The sequence below is a fragment of the Micromys minutus genome (genome assembly GCF_963924665.1).
Source record: "Micromys minutus genome assembly, chromosome: 4".
NCBI lineage: Eukaryota > Metazoa > Chordata > Mammalia > Rodentia > Muridae > Micromys > Micromys minutus.
Genome location: NC_137973.1, coordinates 24,931,413 through 24,951,711, shown reverse-complemented (window position 1 = coordinate 24,951,711; position 20,299 = coordinate 24,931,413). Strand labels below are relative to the sequence as shown.

Below are 20,299 nucleotides of genomic sequence, written 5' to 3'. Positions count from 1 at the left end.
GGCTGTAAATTCTTCTGCACTGTTTAAACTCTGCTACAGGCAGGCAGCCTAACGACAAAGACTATGGGAGAGTAGGTAGGTGTGGTAGCTAAGGCCTTTAATCCAGTAAATTGAAGCCAGCCTGGTCTACGTAGTGAACCCCCCCAAGTCTTAACAAAACAAACCAAAAAAAAAAAAAAAAAAAAAAAGACCCACAACCAAAAACCAAACCCATAAAAATAATAAGTAAATGGGATATATAGATAAATAAATAAACAAGGAGAGAGAGATATGCAAAGGTAACTGAGGAAACGGAACAGCTGGCTCAGCATTTAAGAGCCCTTGTTGGTCTCATAGAGGTCCTGGGTTCTGTTTCCAGCACCCATTTGGAGGGTTACAACTATCTGTAATCCCAGTTCCAGGGGTCTGACGTCATCTTCTGGTCTCCACAGACATTGCACATACATGGTGAACAGACACACTGGCAAGGAGGTAAGAAGTTCCTCAGCATCAGCTGGGTGCCAGTGGCTGCTGAGCAAAACCTCTGCCTTTCCAGCCCATTCCACAAGGCCTGAAGGTTACAGAGTAACTGAGGTAGTTAATTCACTGGGTAACTGACTATGATGGGGTGGGGAAGGGAAGGTCTGGACCTGCTTAAGATCATCACAGATCACAGGACTGCCCCTCTGACTTGTCTAGCTTCCACTCAGCCTAGGCACCTACAAAGAGCATCTCAGTTCACTTGCCCTGAAGGAAGGGTAATTTGTCTGCATGTATAGAAGGTCACCAAAAGAAGGAACCAGCACCTCTCACCATATCTGATATCTGAGGAGCTCCATAGTCCCTGGCCTTCCTCTGGCCACACCCCACATCCCAGACCAGCAGGCAACTTAGAGCCCTGTGTGGCCCAAATCCCTGCCCAATCTACTGTAGGGGCTCCAGGCTTTACCCTAAGTCTCAGAGCTACCTACAACTGTACTCTTTGGGCTGGGAGGGGGGCGCCACACTGGAGCAAGGGCTATGGTGAATTGGCCTTTTTAGGTGGGACTCTCTGGCTCAGCCTTGGAACTCCAATCTTGGCTCACAATGTAGAGTGCCCTGACTCCCCACTGGCTAGGTAGCTGTCTTCCTTCTTGTCCCTTTCTTGTTTCCTTCTCTCCACCTTCAGACCATGAATATTTGTTTAGTTTTGTTTTTTCGAAACAGAGTTTCTCTGTGTGGCCCTGGTTGTCCTGGAAATCATTCTGCAAACTAGGCTAGCCTTGAACTCAGAGTTCCCAGGCCTGCCTCTGCCTCCCAAGTGCTGAGATTAAAGGTGTGCACCACCACCCAGAACATGAACAAATTCTTGATGACAGACTCTTTCACCTTCTTATGGCCAGTGCTGTCTCCTCAGGCAGGTTGGAGTGAACTGCCCCAGTGTTTTCAGTTTTCTAAAAAAGCTAACCCAACAATCTTTCTGGCATTATCAATTGTGCTTCTCTTCTGTGCCTGGTTCCCGAGGGTTAGAGCTTCATGAGGCAGGAACTGAATCTGTCTTTTACTATGTTATTGCCTGTAGAAAGATCCCAGGAAGTACCTATACAAAGAAAATATTATGAGCCTGTAGAAGTCCCTCCTGCAGTCTAATCTCTGTCTGTCCTGCTGTTCTCACTGTCCTCTATAGAGTTAGAACCTTCTACCAGCTGCCCTCAAACCCTATCAGTTCAGAAATCACCGACTCTCCAACCAACCCTGCCACCCTCATCCCTCCCTACACTCAGCTTGGCTGGTGCAAAGGGTGAGACTCTAAGTCTTCTAAGGAGCAGCCCTGAGCACATGGAGATGGAGAGGATGGGGTTGCTTAGGCAACTGTCGCCTGGCAACCAGCTCCCTGGCTGATCTCCTACACTGCCCCCCCATCCCTGCCGCATGCTGGGGGAGCTAGGATATGAGAGAGATCATGGCTGAGAAGGCAAGGAAGCCAGAGAGATCTAGTGAGTATCCTTTATCAGAGGGAACCTGTCTCTAAGAGGCCAAGCTTCAACAACCTTGACTCCCTCTACACTAACTCAGCCATTTATAACCCAGGCCTCCAAGGGTCCCACTCACTGCTACTCTTCCTCCACCAGAATTACCCTGCAAGAGGACAGACCCTGCCTTGGCCAGTCCTTCTCCTAGCTAACCACAAGTTCTCTTACAAAGCAGGCTCTGTCCCCTCTGCAGTCTGTTCCACGTTGCTTCAGATTCTTTGGAAGCCCTGGGGCAAGAAAACGAACTCAATCTTCATTCTGGAAGAATGGTGTCTGGACTGTGATGGTCACAAAGCACCCCAGATTGACCCCATTCAAGGTATGGAGCTGTCCTGTGCAAATTTCCCTACTCTTATCAGGAAGTTTTAATGAACACATGAACCCGTTTAATTAGTCTCTGTTCAATAACATAACTAACTGCTAGGAGCCAGAGGCCTGGGCATCTGCTCTCCAGATGCAGGCTCTGCTCCTGCCAAACTAGCTAGCCCCTCTTTTCTGAGGCTCTGGTCTTTGGGCTGCTGCTCTTCTTCTCTCTCCCCTTCTCCTAGACAGTTTCTCTGTGTAGCCCTGGCTGTCCTGGAACTCCCTCTGTAGACCAGGCCGGCCTTGAACTCAGAGATCCACCTGCCTCTGCCTATTGAGTGTTGGGATTGATGGTGTGCACTAGTGGGGCTGCTGTTCTTCTAGTCTGCAGCCCTTGGCAATCATGCAGGTGCCAGGCCCCAGGCACCTTCCCATCCTGACCTTACAGCCACAGCTCTATCACAGCAGTGCCCCTCAGCAGGCACTGGGCAGGGTGGTGTTAGCAGCAGGCTATGACAACAGCAGCAGAAAGAAGAAAGCACTGGCTGGCAGATCTGTAGGAAGCCAACAGCAGGGAATGGCCATGGGGGCAGGGAAGTCTGGGATCTAGGATCCCATGGCAACTGGCACTGTTTATATGCAAAAGAGGGGCAAGTGAAAAGTGAAGGGGTGCTGGATGGAGGGTCATGGAGACTAGGCCCCTGTCTCCCTAATGTCACACCTCTTGGTACCTGAGCAATACTCAAACCACTCTGAGGTTTCAAAATGAGCCATCATAGTTCCTGTGTGAAGAATAAGGGTGGAGATGGAGTGAGGTCCAGACAGGTTGCTGTAGCCTCTGTTGAAAGGCCAGGAAGCCTCTTTCCCAGCAGTCTCCATCCATCCTCCCTCTACTCTTTAGCTATGCACCCCCATTTTCTACTCCCTCACACCTTTCTGCGATGAGCACTGTGTCCTGAGGTTCTAAACAGCTGCATGCATCAGACTCTGGAGCCCTATACCCGCAGGCTCTAACAGAGCAGAGGCCAGAAAGGCCAAGCCCTGAGCTCTTCTTGAAGGGAGTGGGAGACAAGGAGGGAAATGCTCTCATTAGGCGCTCCCCCTCCCTTCCAGGCCGCTGGGGGGCCTCAGGCTGGAACTCGGGAAGGCAGGCTGCACTGAAGACAGCTGTCACCCTCCTCCACCCTCTCCCTGGTAGGGCTGCAGGGCATGAAATAAGCAGCAGGCGCTGGGGGAGGGGGCAACAATCCAATCCACCTGTCACCCCCACAGTCGGGCAGCCTGCTTGCTAGTGGGAGGAGGCGTGGGCAAGGTGGGGACAGATGCACAGACAGAGGAAGGAGACAGAAAGGGGCCAGTGAGGCAAAGGCACAAGGCTGGGAAAGTGGCTGGGCTGAGCAGCTGAGGGGTGCCTCAGCAGTCTGGGGAGAGGGGAGAGTGGGGGAGGGGACGCCCTTCAGGTCCTTTCTTTAGAGTTCCCATCAGCATCCAAAAGTATGGGCCCAAGCCTAAGTTCTATCAGGCTAACTACCTAAAACTCCGGTTCCCACCAAGTCCCACCATCCCCTCCCCCAGACAGCAGCTTGGGGCTGGGCAGGGGCTATTTTTAGCCTGGGCAGTGAGCTAATTTTAACTCACCAACAGGAGACCTGAGGGCGGGCTGGGGGGGGGGGGCAGTCCAGGAAAGCAGGGCTTGGGCGGGGTGGTCCCAGGCACCGTGGCCGGTAAAAACAGATTGACTTAAGGAGCACCCAGGAGGCCTGGGAACCCTCCCCTATCCTCCATCGGGCAATTCTCCCATACTCCGCCCTCAGCTTCCCACCTCTCCAGTCTAGCAAACCTCTTGGGAAAGTGTTATCCTGTTTTCTCCAAGAGGGGCTGTTTCCCCTCCATGTCCCACTCCCTGTCCTTCCTGCAGTCTAGCTCTCACTCCTCTGGTAGCAGTTGAGCCCTTGAGGTTCCCCAAGGCCTCCTCCACCTAGCTAAAGTTCCTCCTACCCACAATAAAGTTTGCAGAGCCACCCGCTGGGCCTAAGGAACTATCAGGGGCTCATGAAGACTATGTCCCTAGTTAGGTAGTGAGGTCAGCTGTGAAGAAAGGACTTGCAGGCTCTGAGCTGGGCTTTTCCGGCCTGTACTGAGATGTGTGCCCAAATCAAGGTACTGCGCCCACCCACCCCTGTAACAGAGGGGCAGAATGATGAGGTTCCCTGGAAGAAAACTCAGCCATGTAGTTAAAAAGTGCCAGTCTGGGCTGCCTTCAGCTGGTAGGAAAGGCACTGTGGAGGCCAGAGGGAGGCTGACATGGAGCCTAGCCAGGGAGTTTTCTGAACTGTCACCCCTAGTAGGTAAGGAAGAGTTGGCTCAGGGTCAATCTGTTAGGGACAGTGCCAGGTGGAACACAGGAGGTCCTGGTGACAGTTGCAGTTGTCAAGGTTCCCCCACATACCTATGGGACAGAGTTTGGGGCCTCTAAAGGTCCTGGCCTTGGTCAGGCCCAAGGTCACTGTCACTCATGTGGCCCATTTTTGAAACCCAAGCTTGTGCTTTGCTTTAGCTCTGCGAACAGGCCAAGTAGCCTGATTCTCTGATGCTCATTTGCATGTTCATTTGCATAGTGTCTCCACCCTTATTCTTCCAAACTCAACTTCCCATTCCAGACAGAGTGCAGGCCACCCAATGGCCTCAGAACTGCTTCCATCTTCTGTGCCAGAAAGCAACCCTCAATTCACAAACAGCCAGGGATGTAGCTGAAACTCCGTTCTACAGGCCCTTCACCCCTGTGTAGGGAGAGGACCAGAGACACAGTCTCGCTCATGGTCTCAGGGTGGGGCAGCAGCAGGCGGCTCCTATCCTGATGAACTACATTCAGACACGACTTTAAAGACTGGGTCCTATACTCATAGCAGACTCTGGGCTCAAGCTCACCGTGTCAAGTTAACCAACCAAGACCAGGACATGTGGGAGTCACGAAGGTACTTGTTTCTACCATGGATGCTGGCAGACAACCAGCTCCTTGAGTATCTGGAAGCCTAACTTTATCTGTCCAGTTATGGCCACATAATCTGAACTTAGGCCCCTCAGTCTACCTACTCTGGGAAGTCCTTTCTAGTGTCTAACTACCATCCTTCTCTCATAGCCAATCCTGCCATGGCAACCTTAAACCCACTTCAGCCATCCAAACAAGAATAGCATACGGGGGATCTTGGCCATTGGATGCCTTAGTTGAGGAGAGGTGGGGGCAGTTGGGACCGTTGGTGTGTCACCTTCCACCTCCCTACCCTACTTCCCCCTGGGGTCTCAGGAGACAGAAGTGAAAGTTGCAGCTGGGGCCTTGAGAACAGTTCATCTTGACAGGCAGGCGTTGTTGGGATGAGCATGCCAGCAGCGCTGGTTCAGGGCTGCCTGCTAGTACAGGAGATGCTAGCCGATGAGTTGAAGGACTTCCCATGGAAGTGAGAAGAGCAGGAAGACTTGGGCTGGGCCACAGAGCAGGCTGAACAATCTCACAAAGGCTCTCTCCTCGGGGACCACTTTTTGTTCAGGAATCTAGGAACAGACCAAAAGCTGAGCCCTCATTGCTAGACTTCTGGCGTGGGGGAATGTGTGAGGCAGTGCAGACTGAAGGGCACCCACACTCAGACAGGCCAGGCCAGAAAGAGGCCAATCCAATCAGGGAAGGCAAATCCTCCTGGTATTGTGACCTCAAGGAGTACCAAGGGTTTAAAGGGTTCTTGGGCTACACTTGGTCTCTAAGCCCTAGGCAGAAGGTGGCAAGGTGGCTCTTACAGGGATTAGCTTGCTGCTTTCAGGAAAGATACTAGATGAGGATGGGTGCCTAACCAAGTGGGTCCTGGCACCCTTGGGCAAATTCTCATCAAAACAGGCCTTCATCAAACAGGGCTCACTTTTTGTCAAAGCACAGCAGGGACCCTCTGACTTTGTCAGCAATGACTGTTGTCTGTGTCCATGGCCCTCCTCTGAGGGGAAGCTCTCAGGGACTCTTACAAGGCCCACCCCTGGGAACAGGTGAAGATTTCCTTTAGCCTTAGCTCCCCTCCCCCAACTGCAGGCTGACAGGTGGGGAAGAAGGGTGGTAACAGCTGGGCCAGGACACCTGTTCCCCACCCCATGCCTAGCCAAAGGCCTGCCACGGGGACCATAAAAGGGGAGTTTGCCAAGAGGCAGGCAGGTGTGGGGGCAAAAAGAGAGGGGTCCAGATGTCAAGGGGACAGAGCAAGAAGCACCCTCTTCAAGATGCACCACCCTCGCCTACAGCACACTTACAGGAGAAGGCAGGCAGGCAGGCCGAAGGTCAGCCCTCTAGCTCCCTTGCTCACAGCCCCTACTTCACATTCCATTTACTGGAACAGAAAGAACCCAGAAAAGAAGTCTATTCCCCTTGCCATCTGCCCCCACCTCCACCCAACTGAACCTCTTGTCTTAGTCTTTATTCTCCCAACCTTCAAACCCAGTCTGGAGGAGGAGATCACTAGGAATAGCAAAGGACCTGGGACCTAGGATGTCTGCAGGGCAAGTTGTAAGGAAAAGAGGCAAGGCTTGGCATGGAAAGGAAATCATTTGTTTTGAAGGTGGTCCCTTCAAAGCCCCCTCAACTTATCCCCACACCTTAGGTCTTAGCTAAAGGTCCTGGGGGAAGGTGCATCTGTGACACTTCCCACCGAACCCACTTTCTCTAGGAAAGGCAGGGATTGAGAGGAAGATAAGGCTGTCCTCCCCTATGCTACCTTCAATCCCTTTCCTGTCTGCCCCAAGCAACTGGTCTACGGGCCTTTGTGTGTTGCTGACTCTTGCTCCAGATCTTTGCTTTAGGACCTCTTCCGTTGATGGAGAACTCTGAAGGAATTAGTCTCAGGAGTCAGAACAATGAACCCTCAAACTGTCACTGTCTCTCTCCTTTCTCTCCCTCTCTCACGCACGCGCACACACGTACACACGTGCGCGCGCACACACACACACACACACCCTGCAGACCTCTGAATGCTACACCAGTCTAGAGCCTCCCTTCTGCTCCCGAAGACAGATGATGCCTTCTTTTTTTCCTTTCTTTTTTTCCCCCTCTGTATAGCCCTGGTTGTACTGGAACTTGCTCTTTAGACAAGGCTGGCCTTGAACTCAGATCCCCCTTGCTCTGCCTCTCCAGACTGGGATAGAAGTCATGCATCACCACCTCCTGGCATCAGATCTTTTTTTGACAAGAATCCCCAACCCCTCACAACAGACATCATTAAATAACTCCTTAGTCGTTCAGCTTCCGTTTTCCTAACTCTAAAGACCTGTAAGAGACAGAACCCTGCCCAGCTTAGGATCTTCCCAGAAACAACAAATGGTACCCCCAGATCTGGGAATCCCAAAAGTCCTCATTTTTGTGTCTGAACCATGCACCCTGTTAAACTGGGTGTGCATGGGTGATGCTGGAGGGGAGAGCTAGGGACAGGCAGGACACGCCTTCCCTGTGGCATGTTGTCTGCCCAACGCTAGGGGAGTGGCCCTAGAACAGCCAGGGGCACCAAGCCAAGGTCAGTGACCAAGCCTAGAGCTCAGGGCCTCCCGGGAGGGTAAATTTAAGTGAGTAAATATGGTCCCGCCTGGGTGTGGCTTGCCACAGGCCAGAGCTTAAGGCAGGTCACTCCCTCTAGTACCCTAACTCAGAAGGGGCTGTCAGCCACAGTCAGCGGCCTCAATCCATGCCATACTAGCTAGCGTACTGCATAACTCGGTCACTGGCAATCAGAGTAGGGTGGCATGTGGCCTGGGCCTGGACAAAGGAAAGGTAGATGTGAAATGCTTTAAAATCCTAAACCAAGGATTTGCCCCCAAATGCAGTGGAGTAGCTTCACTCATAGAAGATGGAGAGAGATAACATGGACCGTCACGCACAGATGCCTATGCCACCAAGAGGGAGCTCCTGCACACCTGGAAAGCTGAGGCTGAGGTGGGAGAAGGGACAACTTACCCAAGGACTCAGGCCAGGGGGGCAGTGGCAAGCCAAGGAACAGAGCAGCAAGGGAGGGTGGAAGTCAGCCAGTGCTCCCTGACTCACAAAGCATGCTCTCCACAGACAGGCCCTGCCTGCCCATCTGTGCTCTGACCTCAGCCCCTGCTTCCAGCACAGGCTCTCTGGGTTCTGTGAGCCTTTTGCCTTCCTGCCTCCAGTCCCTCACCACCCCCCACTCTCCAATCCTTTAATCATCTTTACCACCACTGCCCCCGCCCCCCACAGTGCAACAGCTGCTCTGTGGGTGTCACACCCCCAAGGGTGTGCTGCACACCTTCCTGCATGTGTCCCATGACCTGCTGCAGAATGCCAGGTGCAGCTGGGCCTGCAGGAGACCCTCAACATGATTTCTGGGGAAGGGGCTCAGAGGTCAGTCTTCCCACAACTCCAGGACAACTCCTCAGATTATGTCTTGTCCTAGGCAGAGAGAGATGAGAAAATATTCCAGGAGCCAAACAGCATCGGCCCACTAGGCCATAGGTCAAAAGCGTTTTTAGCAGAGTCACTGGAGAACGCCTGAGATTCCCCTCTTTTTCCTGGCCAAGTTTCGAGCTATCTTTTCCCTAACCTAGCCTCAATGGGAAGTTCTGATATCCAAGCTCCATCCAGCCTTCTCTTAACTGTGTAGAGGACAATGTCAGTCACAACACAGCCAGATGTCTGTTTCTATAGCATAGCTTCTAGCAGCTAATGCTACCCCCTCCCCAATGAGTAAGTCACCAAACTGGGACAGGAGGACAGAGAGGGTTAGCTGGACTCTGGCCCCATGACTACCTCATAAAAGCTACCAGTGATTACAGCGATGCGAAGGCTGTGTGGCATGCGACCATTCCTCCTTCCCTCTTCCCTGTAAAGGGAGATAATTTTCTCAGGCCAGTTGGCTTCAGAGAACATACGAAATCTTGGCCAAGGTCTCAAGGTGTAGGGAGCGCCCATCCCATCACCACAGATCCACAGGCCTAGATCTGACCCTTGCCAATGGCTCTGGGCCTGACTCAGGTCATCAGTCCCATTAGGAAACCTGGACAACACCAACTGTACTTGTGACCCACAGTGTCCCCCTGGCCTGCAGCTCTTCTCCTGCAGGCCACACAATTGTCTAGGTAGGGGACAAAGAAATGGAGAAAACAGAGAAAAAACAGCCTACCAAATCAGCTCTAGAGTAGGTGGCAAAGTGTCCCAAGGACCTGCGCTAGGCCAGAGCAACCATGGAGGACAGAAAACTCAGCTGGCACAGAAGACAAAGCTGGGAAGATGGACAGAGGTCCAGGCCAAGGACATAAGGGCCAAGGATGCTGCAGCAGAGGCCCCTTTCCAGAGCAGGGTCAGAGTAGGGCCTTCGTGAGCTTAACCCCATCCCCTGGTCCAGCTCCCAACCTGGAGAGATTCCTCTACCTTTCCCAACACACCACCAGGGAAGACCAGGAGAAGAAAGAAAAAAACCTGCTGGAGAGAGATTATATAACGGCAGCCAGCCAGCCTGTCACATCGCCTAGCCTATGAGGTGCACTAGAAGCCAGAGAGCCAGAGAAGAGAGCTGGGGCCCTCCAGCCCCATATCACCACACAGAGGGGGATGGGCAACCTGCACCTGCCTCCTGTCCAAGTCCCCCACACCCTGTTCCAGGCACTGGGCTTAGCAGAGGCAGCACAAGTCCTGTGCCCATCCCCCAACACAAGGCTTCCCATACTTTCTGGCTGGGTCCTGTTTCTTCTCTAGGCTCAGGCCTGAATGAGCAAGGCTTGTATGTCTTCATTCTTAATCTTAAGAGTCTCTCCCTGCATGAAATATGTGGCAGAAAGAGGGAAGACTAAAGTCTAATACAATATTTGAAGTGTGATCTTAAGTAAAAGGCTCTACCACTCTGGTAGCTATGGGAATGAATGAAAGCTCCTGACTCCCTAAAAGTAAAAGCAGCAGTCACACACAGGGTAGGTATATATATGAAGGGCACAGGAATCACAACAAAGAACATGAACACTGAGATCCCAAAGCCTCAGTGTCCATTTCTGGGGTATATGGGAAAAGTGCTCTATAGAAGCTCCAGAATTCCCCAACCACCCAACATAACAAGGTTCTCAGCCACTCCCACAATCTCAGACACCCCACCCCCATCCTGGAAGACGCAGGAAGGAAATTCATTCACAGGGAAGGCCATGGGAGCAGGGGCAACCAGGCTGAGCACTGGGGCTTGGTGGCCAGAGGCCAGAAGCTGGGTGTCTAAGGACACTGACAGGTACTTCACCAATGCTCCCCTCCGCGGATACCTACCGCGGATACTAAGAGAGAGGAACAGAGGGTGGACAGCTCCCAAGGCCAAGTGCACTCAGTAGGCTCCTCTCCGAGATTCGGCCAGAGCGGCCCAAGGTCACCGTCCCAGACGGCAAACTTCCCACAGTCAGGCAGCTCAGACCCATTGATGGCTAGGGGGAGGGGGAAGATCCACCACTCACACAGCTAAACGGCTAGGCCTCGGAGGAAACTCACACGGGTAGGGAAGGGTACCAGATCCACCCACTGTACTCCCCCTAGCCTGGCCCCAGTGCGCCAGTCAGTCGTAGGCAGAATTGGCACTCCGGACAAGCTGGGTAGTCCAGGGCCACTGGGAACCACGAGGACTCGATGGAATCTCTGAGAGGCCTCTCTGCCCCATCTCTGCAGTGGGAGGCCAGGAGCACCGTAGTCCCCTGGGCCAGCCTCACCACTCGAACCCCACTTGCACGGACTCGGCCCGCACCGCACGGACCAAGGGAGGCCCCGAGAGGTCCTGCCAGATGTTAACAGCTGTAAACTACTGTCCAGAGGTTCTCCTGCTGGCGTTGCCGACACGCCCGATCAAGAGGGTCCCCACGGGCGCGAGATCGCGGCCGGAGCCACGTGCGTTGCGCCCGCCAAGGCGCGGGGCGGCGGGGGCTCGGGTACCAGGCGCGGCTGTCACAGCAGGCACCCCAGCACCACCACAGCCTCCGTCGCCCCGCCCGGCCCGGGACGACTGTGCCAGGGCGCCCGTACACCCCTCGCGCTCCAGACCACCCTGCGCCCGGCCGCGCGGCGTGGGGGGAGGGGTTCTTAAAGGGACCGACGCGCGTCGTGACTCACCAGCCCGTGGGGGAACGGGGTGTCACGGCGCCGGGAGCCTCGGCCCGGTCCGCGGAATCCTCGGCTGCGCGAAGCCGCAGCTCAGACGGGGAACAGCGAAGGCGCCGCGTCCACGCGGCCTGGGCGGCGCCACAGGGCCGAGACCCCCTGGTGCGCGCGGGGGCGGCGGCAGCAGGCGGCGGGGACGCAGCCGAGCGCCCAAGCCGCCTCGACGGTTGTTGATATTTTGCTTCCTTCCTCCTTTCGGGCTCCAAAGGCAACTCCTCCAGCCCCAGACTCGAGGCCGACGTAGGCACCGCGCAGCCTAGCTTGCGAGATGGGAGGGGGAAGACAAGATTGATGGACAAGCAGGGGGCCAATGGGAGGGCCCCGTGGGGCGGGGGGCGGGGTCTGGCAGAGAGGCCTGGGACGCAGCCCCGCCCCCTGCCCTCGGCCTGCGCCCCACCCCTCCGGGGTGCGCGACCGCGGCGCGTGGAGCCCAGATCCCTCCGCCTGCGGGATGAAACGAGGCTGCGGGATCTCAGCACCCCAGGCCCAGAGTTGGCAAGGGTCTAAGTAAATAAGTTCTGGGGAGATGAGAGTTTTGGGAGGCCCCAGCTCCTACACTTACTGTGTGACAAAGCTCCGATGCCAGATCGCGTTCTCTTATCTCGTGGTTACCTGGGGAGCTCCGCTGCTCCCTCTACCTGTGACAGGTCCCCTCCTTTCCCCTGACCCGGCTCGGTTGACGCCCAGACATTTAAAGCGACAGTGCATAATTCTCGGGTGATCTAATCTTTTAGTGTCTGCGGGCTCCAGCGCACTTAACTACCGAGGGGGCAATTTAAAGGGACGGGACCCCAACCTTCACCTCCCTTGCCTCACAGAAAACATCCAGAAGCCTTGTCTTGAAGAACTTGCAACTGTCTAAAAATAAAATCTTTTAAAATCCGCGATGGCCTCTGGGCGTGGTGAATTTTTAAGTGCTTCACAACAAGATTGCGCGCATTGCTTCTGGACATTAACCCGTCAGACTTCCTGTCCAGCATCCTGTCACTAACAAGTCCTCCGCTGGCTCTACCTGGAGCTTGAGGAAATGACAGAGTCTGGCGTAGACTTCAAAGCCTTACAAAACACAAGCTCGAAGTTCTTCAACAAGCTAGGGTCTGCTTTACTGAACAAAGTCCATGTTCTGGCTTCTTGTGGGGGAGATGAGAAGAGGCGACAAGTGATAGGTTAGAAATTTTAATCTGGGAGTCAGACTGTTTTGGTTCAATTTTCCCCCCACTATTTATGAAGAAGAGAGCAAACGCTGAGGACAGGTACATAACTTGCGGATTTGGTGTGAGTTTAGTCCCCAGTAGACTGGTACAGTGCCTCATGTTGCATTGTCTGACCCCCACGGACTGCTCAGCTAAAAATGAGCCCTAGTAGGCCCTGGGTGAATTCAGAAAAGGTTCATAGGGGACAAGTTCGATAGGACTATTCTGCAAAAAGCTTGGAGGCATATATGTACTTACTTAACAGGAAGCAAGTAGGCTCCTATTCCCTTGGCCTCCCTTTTCAACCCTTCCACTTTGCCCCTCCTTCCAGAGCCTGATTTATATAGTATCGCACATGGTCCCCAAATGTTGCTCCTTAGTTTCCCTAGTAGTATGGGGGGTGGGGCACTCCCAGCGCAGAGCTGCCAGTACTCCTGAGCAGTCTGGTTTGCCCCCGAGACTTTAGTAAAGGCATCTGCCCTTCCCCAAGCCCTCGGAGAACACAGCCTTGTTCCCGGCTTGTGGCTATGGTGGGAGCAGAATGGGAAAGTGCCCTCCCAGTGGGGAACCTCCCCTCACTTGTGGCCTCTATTTTTAGTGCTTCCCCAGGCTCTAGCTGGAGAAACCGTTTAGTCATCAGGGTGTTTATTTTTCCGGCTGTTTCCGACGTCGGGAAAAGCAGAATGTTGAGACTGGAGAGAATCAGGGCTGCTGTAAAAGACGTCTTAGGAACTTGCCTGGGAACACAGCCTTCAGGCCATTGGGTCCCAGCTTGCAGGAAAACAAAACAGGATGGGCCCAGGACAGCTAAGCCCTCAGGAGTTTTCAACCTGCCTCAACCTTGGAGGCTATCCAAGCTAGAGAACCCTCTGGCCCAACTCAATTTAAAGATTGTTTCTCCAAACATAACCAAGGCCAGAAGAAATTCTTTCCCAGAATCCCCCTCCCCAACCTCTCCCTGACCAACTTGGTGAGCCTCCAGCGAACCACAATCCCAGCCAATCTCAAATACGAGGCGGCAGTCCAGAGCTATGATTGGTTGGCTGGTCCTCCTAGACCTGGAATGTTGAGTCCTTAAAAAAGGAATGAGGAAGGAAGGTGAGTCACCTGGGGAAGGAAGGTATTAAAGGACCAACAAGAAGAAAAAGCCAAGAACGCCGGGGAGGTGGGGGCCCTGGAGGACCACTGCTGACTTGGCAACTCCCAAGAGACCAGGGTAGGGAGCAGTAACAGGACAAGTGGGACAAAACTCAGACTCTGGGAACGTCTTGTGAGAGGAGAGAAAAGGTAATAATCCTGAGGTCTCGATTTCCACGAAAGGCTGAAAAGGGCCAAGATAATGTTGGACGTTGGATAAAAACTGAACTTACTGAAAGTGACTCTGAGGTCTTTTCTTCTGGCCCTTGGACTTCCCATCCCAGAATCCTCAGTGGCAAATGACTGGGTCTCACGTTAACTCTCCCACCTCTCTCTAGCTGTACACCAACTCTTATTAATCAATTTATTGTGTTTGTTGGCGTATCCTGCTTCATGTTTAGAGGTCAGTGGACAAGTCTACGGAGTGGATCTTCCACCTTTCCAATGGTTTCGGGCTAAAACTCCCGCTGCCAGGCGTGGTGTGTGGCAAGCACTTTAGCTGAGCCATCTTCCCCATGTGTTCTAAAGAAAAGCCACCTTCCAGCCCTGCTGTAAAATCTCCCGTGGGCCGAGACACTTAGATGGCCACCGACGTCAGTAAACTCTGCAGCGTCATCTTCACAAGGCTATCCGGCAAACAAAACTTAACCCTTGATCCGCCCCCTTGTCAAGCGTCTCCAATTCACCTATACTTGAAAAGGTGTTTCCCGCAGGTCCTCATCCCTCTCAGCTTCCTCTTCTACCTGGGAAAAGTGCTCCTGCCTTCCTCCCCTCTAGTCTGGTGAGCTGCTTGGCAGGCCCTCCTCCTCTCACCTTCCCTTCCCCAGCGCCATCTGGACAGTTCTCAATCCCCACCTCCACCCGCAACTCCGCCACCGAGTCATCCTTCTTCCTCCAGTTTTTGGATGATCACAGCAAAGACACCCCCCCCCCCAATCCGTCGCCGCATCTGCCACTACGCTGGCGAACCGGACCCTCAGCAGGTGGGCGTGTGTTTTCTCCGCGTGAAGGTGGGACGCTGCACTCTGCCCCTGTCTCCTTAGGACGCACTAGCTTGCTGGGTTTGTTTGGTTTCTAAGGTACTCCTCACCAGCTCCTGAGTACCTGCGGGGATGCGGAGCTGGCGTGGAACGCGCTTAGCAAATGTATTCGCGCAGCGGTGGGAGTAAAAAATGTGCAAACTCTGCTTAACACCTCATTGCTGCATCGATCATCATGGTAGACAAGGACAGGGGTCGAGTCTGGGATCCTACAACTGCACTTCAGGCCAGAGTTGGGGTAAAGGGTAGCAGAGTCCGCCAGAAATTTGACAGGGTCCGCGTGGCACAGTAGTACCCTACGCTGAGTCCCGGGGTGCCTGGGACCAGACCGGGGGACAAGAGCAGAGGGCCCTGGAGCGAATAGTGCCAGAGCTGTCCCGGGTTCGTGTACCCCTACAGGAGCTCCCTGCCCCCGGCTGGGCAGGATGTGGTGGCAGCTGCAGTTGGGTGGGCAGGATGTGGGGGTGGGGGCAGACAAACACAACCCTACAGTAGTCTACTCCCCCCACAGCTCCTGCCTCCACCCGCTCCGGGTCACGTGCTCTCTGCTTGGGCACCGACGGACTATTTCTCACTTTCCGCGGAAGGACATATCAAACTCGTCGCCGTGGACTTAAGTTGTACCACGCCATTTTCTTGCCCCCATCCCCAGCCTAGGGCAGAAAGTTTGCCCAGGACACATTTCTGTAAAGCGCGAATTTACTCCAGGGAGGCCCCTTTAAATGCAAATGAACCGCCTTCTTGCTCCGCTCCCCCCAACCCCCATCCCAACTTCTCTCCTCGTGCCCAAACTCCACCAGCTGCTATTGACGTCAAGCGTGCGTCAGCATCGCCAGCCCAACCAGACAGCACGTGGGGGGAAGAAGGCAGCCTTAAAGGGCCAGTAGCTCAGGGCCTGTTAGGTTACCGGAGAAAGAAAAAGCGAAGTGGGATGTTAAAAACTGTGGGAACAGGAAGAATTGCAGGGGAGATATTCAGAAGGACTGCATAAAGCCGGCGAAGTGGCTCAGCGGATAAAGGTGTTTCTGTCCAAGCCCGAGAATCAACTTCCCAGAGTTATCCTGAGCTTCACACGTACAATACTAATAAACATTTTTTAAAAGAATTTCTGAGAGTAGCAGAGTGTTTTTTTTTCCCTTTTGTTTGTTTTTGTTTTTCAAGACAGGGTTTCTCTTTGTAGCCTAAGCTGTCCTGGAACTCACTCTTTAGATCAGGCTGGCCTCGAACTTAGACATCTCTCTGCCTGCTTCTGCTGGGGTTAAAAGTATGTGCCGCCACCGCCCGGTGGCGCTTGTTGTTCTTTTTTTTTTTTTTTTTTTTTTTTTTTTTATTTCACTTTCTATTGTGTTTATGGAGATCAGAAGGCAACTTTGAGTTCTCTTTGGTTCTCTCCACTTTGTGGGTTCTCGGGTTCGAACTCAGATCATTGAGCAATTTGTGGCTGCAAGGCTCTTTACGGCTGAGCCTGAGCCTCCACGGGCCCCTTTTAAAATCCTCTATCTTGCCCTATCTTTCCTTCCTGTCTTCTTCCCCTTGAACCTTACACATGCTAAGGACACATACTATCAGAGAGCCACTTGCTCCCGGCTCAAGAGTCCTAGACTAGGCTTTACCTTTAGATTCCCAGACATTTGGTTTTATTTATCCGGGAAAGAAACCCAGGAGCTGGAGAAGTAGGTACTAAAGGCAAAGGTGACATGAGTTCTAGCTGGGTGGAAGCCAGACAGGAGCAGGTAGATCTCTGAGTTCCAGGCAAGCTCCGTCTATATAGTGAGTACAGAGAGTTACGTAGTTGAGACCTTGCCTCCAAGAATGTGAGTTCAGTCTTTTCCCTCACCCTATTCCGTGTGTCTGTCCACAAGTGTTGTGCCTCTGTCTATTGTAAAGAGCAGTGTAGTCACCCAGTTAGTATTTGTGGAAGGGGAGTTGAACCCCGTGCTGGCTTACCTTTTTCAAGAGCCTCTCCTACTGTCAGCTCCCAGGGCACACACTCCAGCCATCTTGCTTTTGAAACATACACAGCATTTTTTGAGCAGCTATTGCCTTCCTCTCTTAGAGCCAGGCGCAGCCAGATCCCACCTCTGCTTCTACTTATTAGTTGGCTGACCTTGGACAGTGTTACTTGCTGTGAGCGTTGAATAGGGTAATTTCGGTGGTGCTTTCTGCTTGTTTATTTGACTCAGTCTCTTTGTGTGTCGCTGTGGCATGAAGATCCCCCTCTGCCTCTGCCTTCGGAATGCTAGGCTTAAAGTGTATGCCATCATGCCCAGCTAAGCTCTCTCTCTCTCTCTCTCTCTCTCTCTCTCTCTCTCTCTCTCTCTCTCTCTCTCTCAACGTTATTTACTCTGTGTGTGACGGTGTGTATACACTTACGTCATGCTGGCCTGTAGAGGTCAGACACAACCTGTGGGAGTTCAAACTCAGGTCATCAGGCTTAACTGCAAGCACCTTTTACCCAGAAAACCATCTCACACAACCCCCTTTTAAAAGTATTTATTCTTAGTATGTGTGCATATATGCAGCCGTGCAGGTATGAAAATCAAAGTGCAGGTCACCAAGCTCCACAGCCCTCCGGGAAGTTGCTTGGGACAAACAGGGGTTTTCAGTCTTTCTTAGGACAGACTCTCGCTCCATAGCACAGCCTGGTTTTACACTGTGATCCTTTCTGCCTCTGGAGTATTGGGATTCAAGCCTGGCTGGGGATGAGGTAGGTTTTTTTGTTTTGTTTTGTTTTGTTCTGTTGTTGTTTTAACGTTTTCTTTTTGTTTTTTGCTTGTTTGTTTTAGATTTATTTATTTATTATGTACACAGTACATTATACTATGTATTATGCATGGCTGAAGAGAGCACCAGATCCCATTACAGATGGTTGTAAGCCACCTTATGCTTGCTGAGAATTGAACTCAGGACCTCTGAAAAACAGCCAGTGTTCGCAACCTCTGAGCCATCTCTCCAGCACTTCTTTTTCTTCTTTTTTTAAATTCACTTTATATACTGATCATTGACTCCACTCCACCTGTCCCTTCTCAGACAGACCCTCCCCCAATCCCTCCTATGAGAAGGTGGAGGCCCCCTTTAGTAGGGGTGAGTCCTAAAATGACCCTCCCCGTACTGAACTGTGAGCTTCTCAAGAATATGGCTATGACATTTATTTCCAGCACCAAATAGGGCTTATTGCTAGGGCTTTAAAAACATGTTTGTTGGAGCTAGAAAGATGCTTCAGTAACTCACAACCATCTGTAAAGGGATCTGATACCCTCTTCTGGTGTGTCTGAAGACAGCTACAGTGTACTCACACAAATAAAATAAATAAATCTTTTTAAAAAGTCAGTCTAGGTGTGGTGGTGCTCACCTGTAATACTAGTATCCAGGAGAATCAAGTGTTTAGTCATCGTGGAGGTTTGAATGAGAATGATCACATAAGCTCATATGTTTGAATGCTTGGTCCCCAGTTAGTGAAACTGTTTGGGAAGGATTAGGAGGTGTGGCTTTGTTGCTGTAAATGTTGCCTTGTTGGAGGAGGTGTGTCAATGAGGGTGAGCTTTGAGGTTTCAAAAGCCTATACCATGCCCAGGCTTGCTCTCTTGCTCTCTCTCTCTCTCTCTCTCTCTCTCTCTCTCTCTCTCTCTCTCTCTCTCTCACCTACTTTTCCTTTGCCATGCCTGTCTGCCTGTCATGATGATAATAAACCTTCTGAAACTATAAGCAAGCACTTAGGTGATTTCTCCTGCAAGCTGCCTCTTTCGTGGTGTCTTTAAACAGTGACTAAGACAGTCATCCTTGGACTGTATAAAGAGAGAGTTGGAAGCCAGCCTGGGCTACACAAGATTTCATTTAAAACAAAACAACACACATGCATACCTTGTTAAGTGAATAAAAATGAAGACATTAACGATTTTAGTATCTCCCAAATCTGAACCATCTTGCCCTGAAATTATCTGGAGGGAGAGAGTGTGGGACCTTGCTTCTCCCATGTATGCCAGGTTTTAACCCTTGAGATGAGGTCCACCTCTGTAGCTAAAAAGTGCTTCAGCTAGCCAACTGCTCTTGAAACATGGGCGGCTGCACCTGCTTCCTGCCAGAATGCTCACAACCCCCAGTCTCATGCTGTAGCCCAGGATGGCCTGAATCTGCACTGACTTCAGCCTAGAGTATAGTATCATGTTCAATTCAGGAACTTCTTGGCTAGACACTAACTCAGCTTAGGCGTTCTCTTCTTTGTAGCCTCACGAGTGCTATCCCCCCACCCCACCCCTAACCCCAGCTGCTGTTCCTCTTTCTCTTTGCCTCTGTTCCCCACCGTAACCTTCATTCCCCCTGGTGAGGGCGCAGTGCCTCCTGTCACCTGATTCTGGCTTCTTGTGCTCAGAGACCACCTAGTCCTTGTTCATCCTGTCTTGCGGCTGCTTATTGATCTGCTTGTCATTTCCGTCACCCTCTCCCAGGCTGAAGGCCTGACAGACTCCAGAGGGCACCTCTTGCCTGGGAGTAACTGAGATCAGCTGGCAGGGGTGCCAGCTCATCCTTGAAGAGGAGGCATGAACAGAGCTAAGACTCTTCTCTGGCTCAGAGCAGCCCTAGCAGTGGAGCCCCAAGACTGCAGTGGGTTTCCCCACAGGAATCTCCCAGCAGTCTTTATGCTGGCTCCTCCCTCTATAGAGGCTGGGTGACACCAAGAGCCCTATGTTCCAGAAAACCCCAAAATAACCCATCTTCACTGTCCGGCTGCTATTTCTGTCCCCTCTGTTTAATTATTCAAACCCAAGTTGGGGAGTGAGCTATATAAAGCCCTTCTACTTGGGGACCCAGGAGAGCTGGGAGATTTGCCAGGTTGCAACAGCATCAGGCAATGGGTTTTGGTGAGATCACTTGGCCCAGGACTAGAAGTACCTTCTGCCGTCTACTGTCTGTTGGCCTCCTCATCCAGAAGGCGGCTTGCAGGCTATCCACTTCAGTGCACCCCTCAGTCTGCTGCGAGCTATCCTTCCAGTCTAGCCTCACCTGGCTCTGTGCTAACCTCTCTGTCCAGCAGTGATTACTGCTTCATCTTCTGTTCCTCTTCCTCCTCTTTCTTTCTTCTTCCTCCTCCTCTTCCTTCTTGTTCCTCTTCCTCTGGTTGTTCTTCTTCTTTGTTTGTTTTTTGGTTTTGCTTGTTTGTGTTTGAGATAATGTTTCTCTGTGTAGCCCTGGCTGTCCAGGAACTCACTCTGTAGACCAGACTGGCACAGAGATCTGTCTGCCTCTGCATCCCAAGTACTGGGATTAAAGGCATGTACCACCCCTCTATCCCTTTCCACCTTCTTAGCCCAAAATATTGTCAAATGCAGCATCAGTGACCTAGGACAGCTGAGTGGCAGAGGACAGTCAGGTAGACCCAGACAGACACCATACCTTCGGAGGGTACTCGCTGTTGGCTGTCAGTGGATCGATGGTCTGGGTGGAGTGGTTTTGGCTAGCATAGACACTGAA

At 52.3% G+C, this 20,299-nt stretch overlaps 1 protein-coding gene across 12 annotated transcripts in view; it reads right to left on the bottom strand.

Annotated features, from left to right (window-relative positions):
- Positions 1 to 12,239, bottom strand: part of MEF2D (myocyte enhancer factor 2D) — a gene marked incomplete at its 3' end in the record, with an annotated part of 29,191 nt that extends 16,952 nt beyond the window's left edge. For 2 of the 12 annotated variants that reach the window (XM_080915909.1, XM_080915907.1), the window contains exons 1-2: positions 12,023 to 12,215; positions 11,413 to 11,716 (exon numbers count right to left, since the gene is read on the bottom strand). Of the gene's footprint in view, positions 1 to 1,347; positions 1,559 to 10,584; positions 11,350 to 11,412; positions 11,721 to 12,022 lie in introns of those variants that run through there. The other 10 variants (XM_080915903.1, XM_080915905.1, XM_080915908.1 and 7 more) reach the window with 10 other exon arrangements.
- Between the last annotated feature and the right edge of the window lie 8,060 nt (positions 12,240 to 20,299).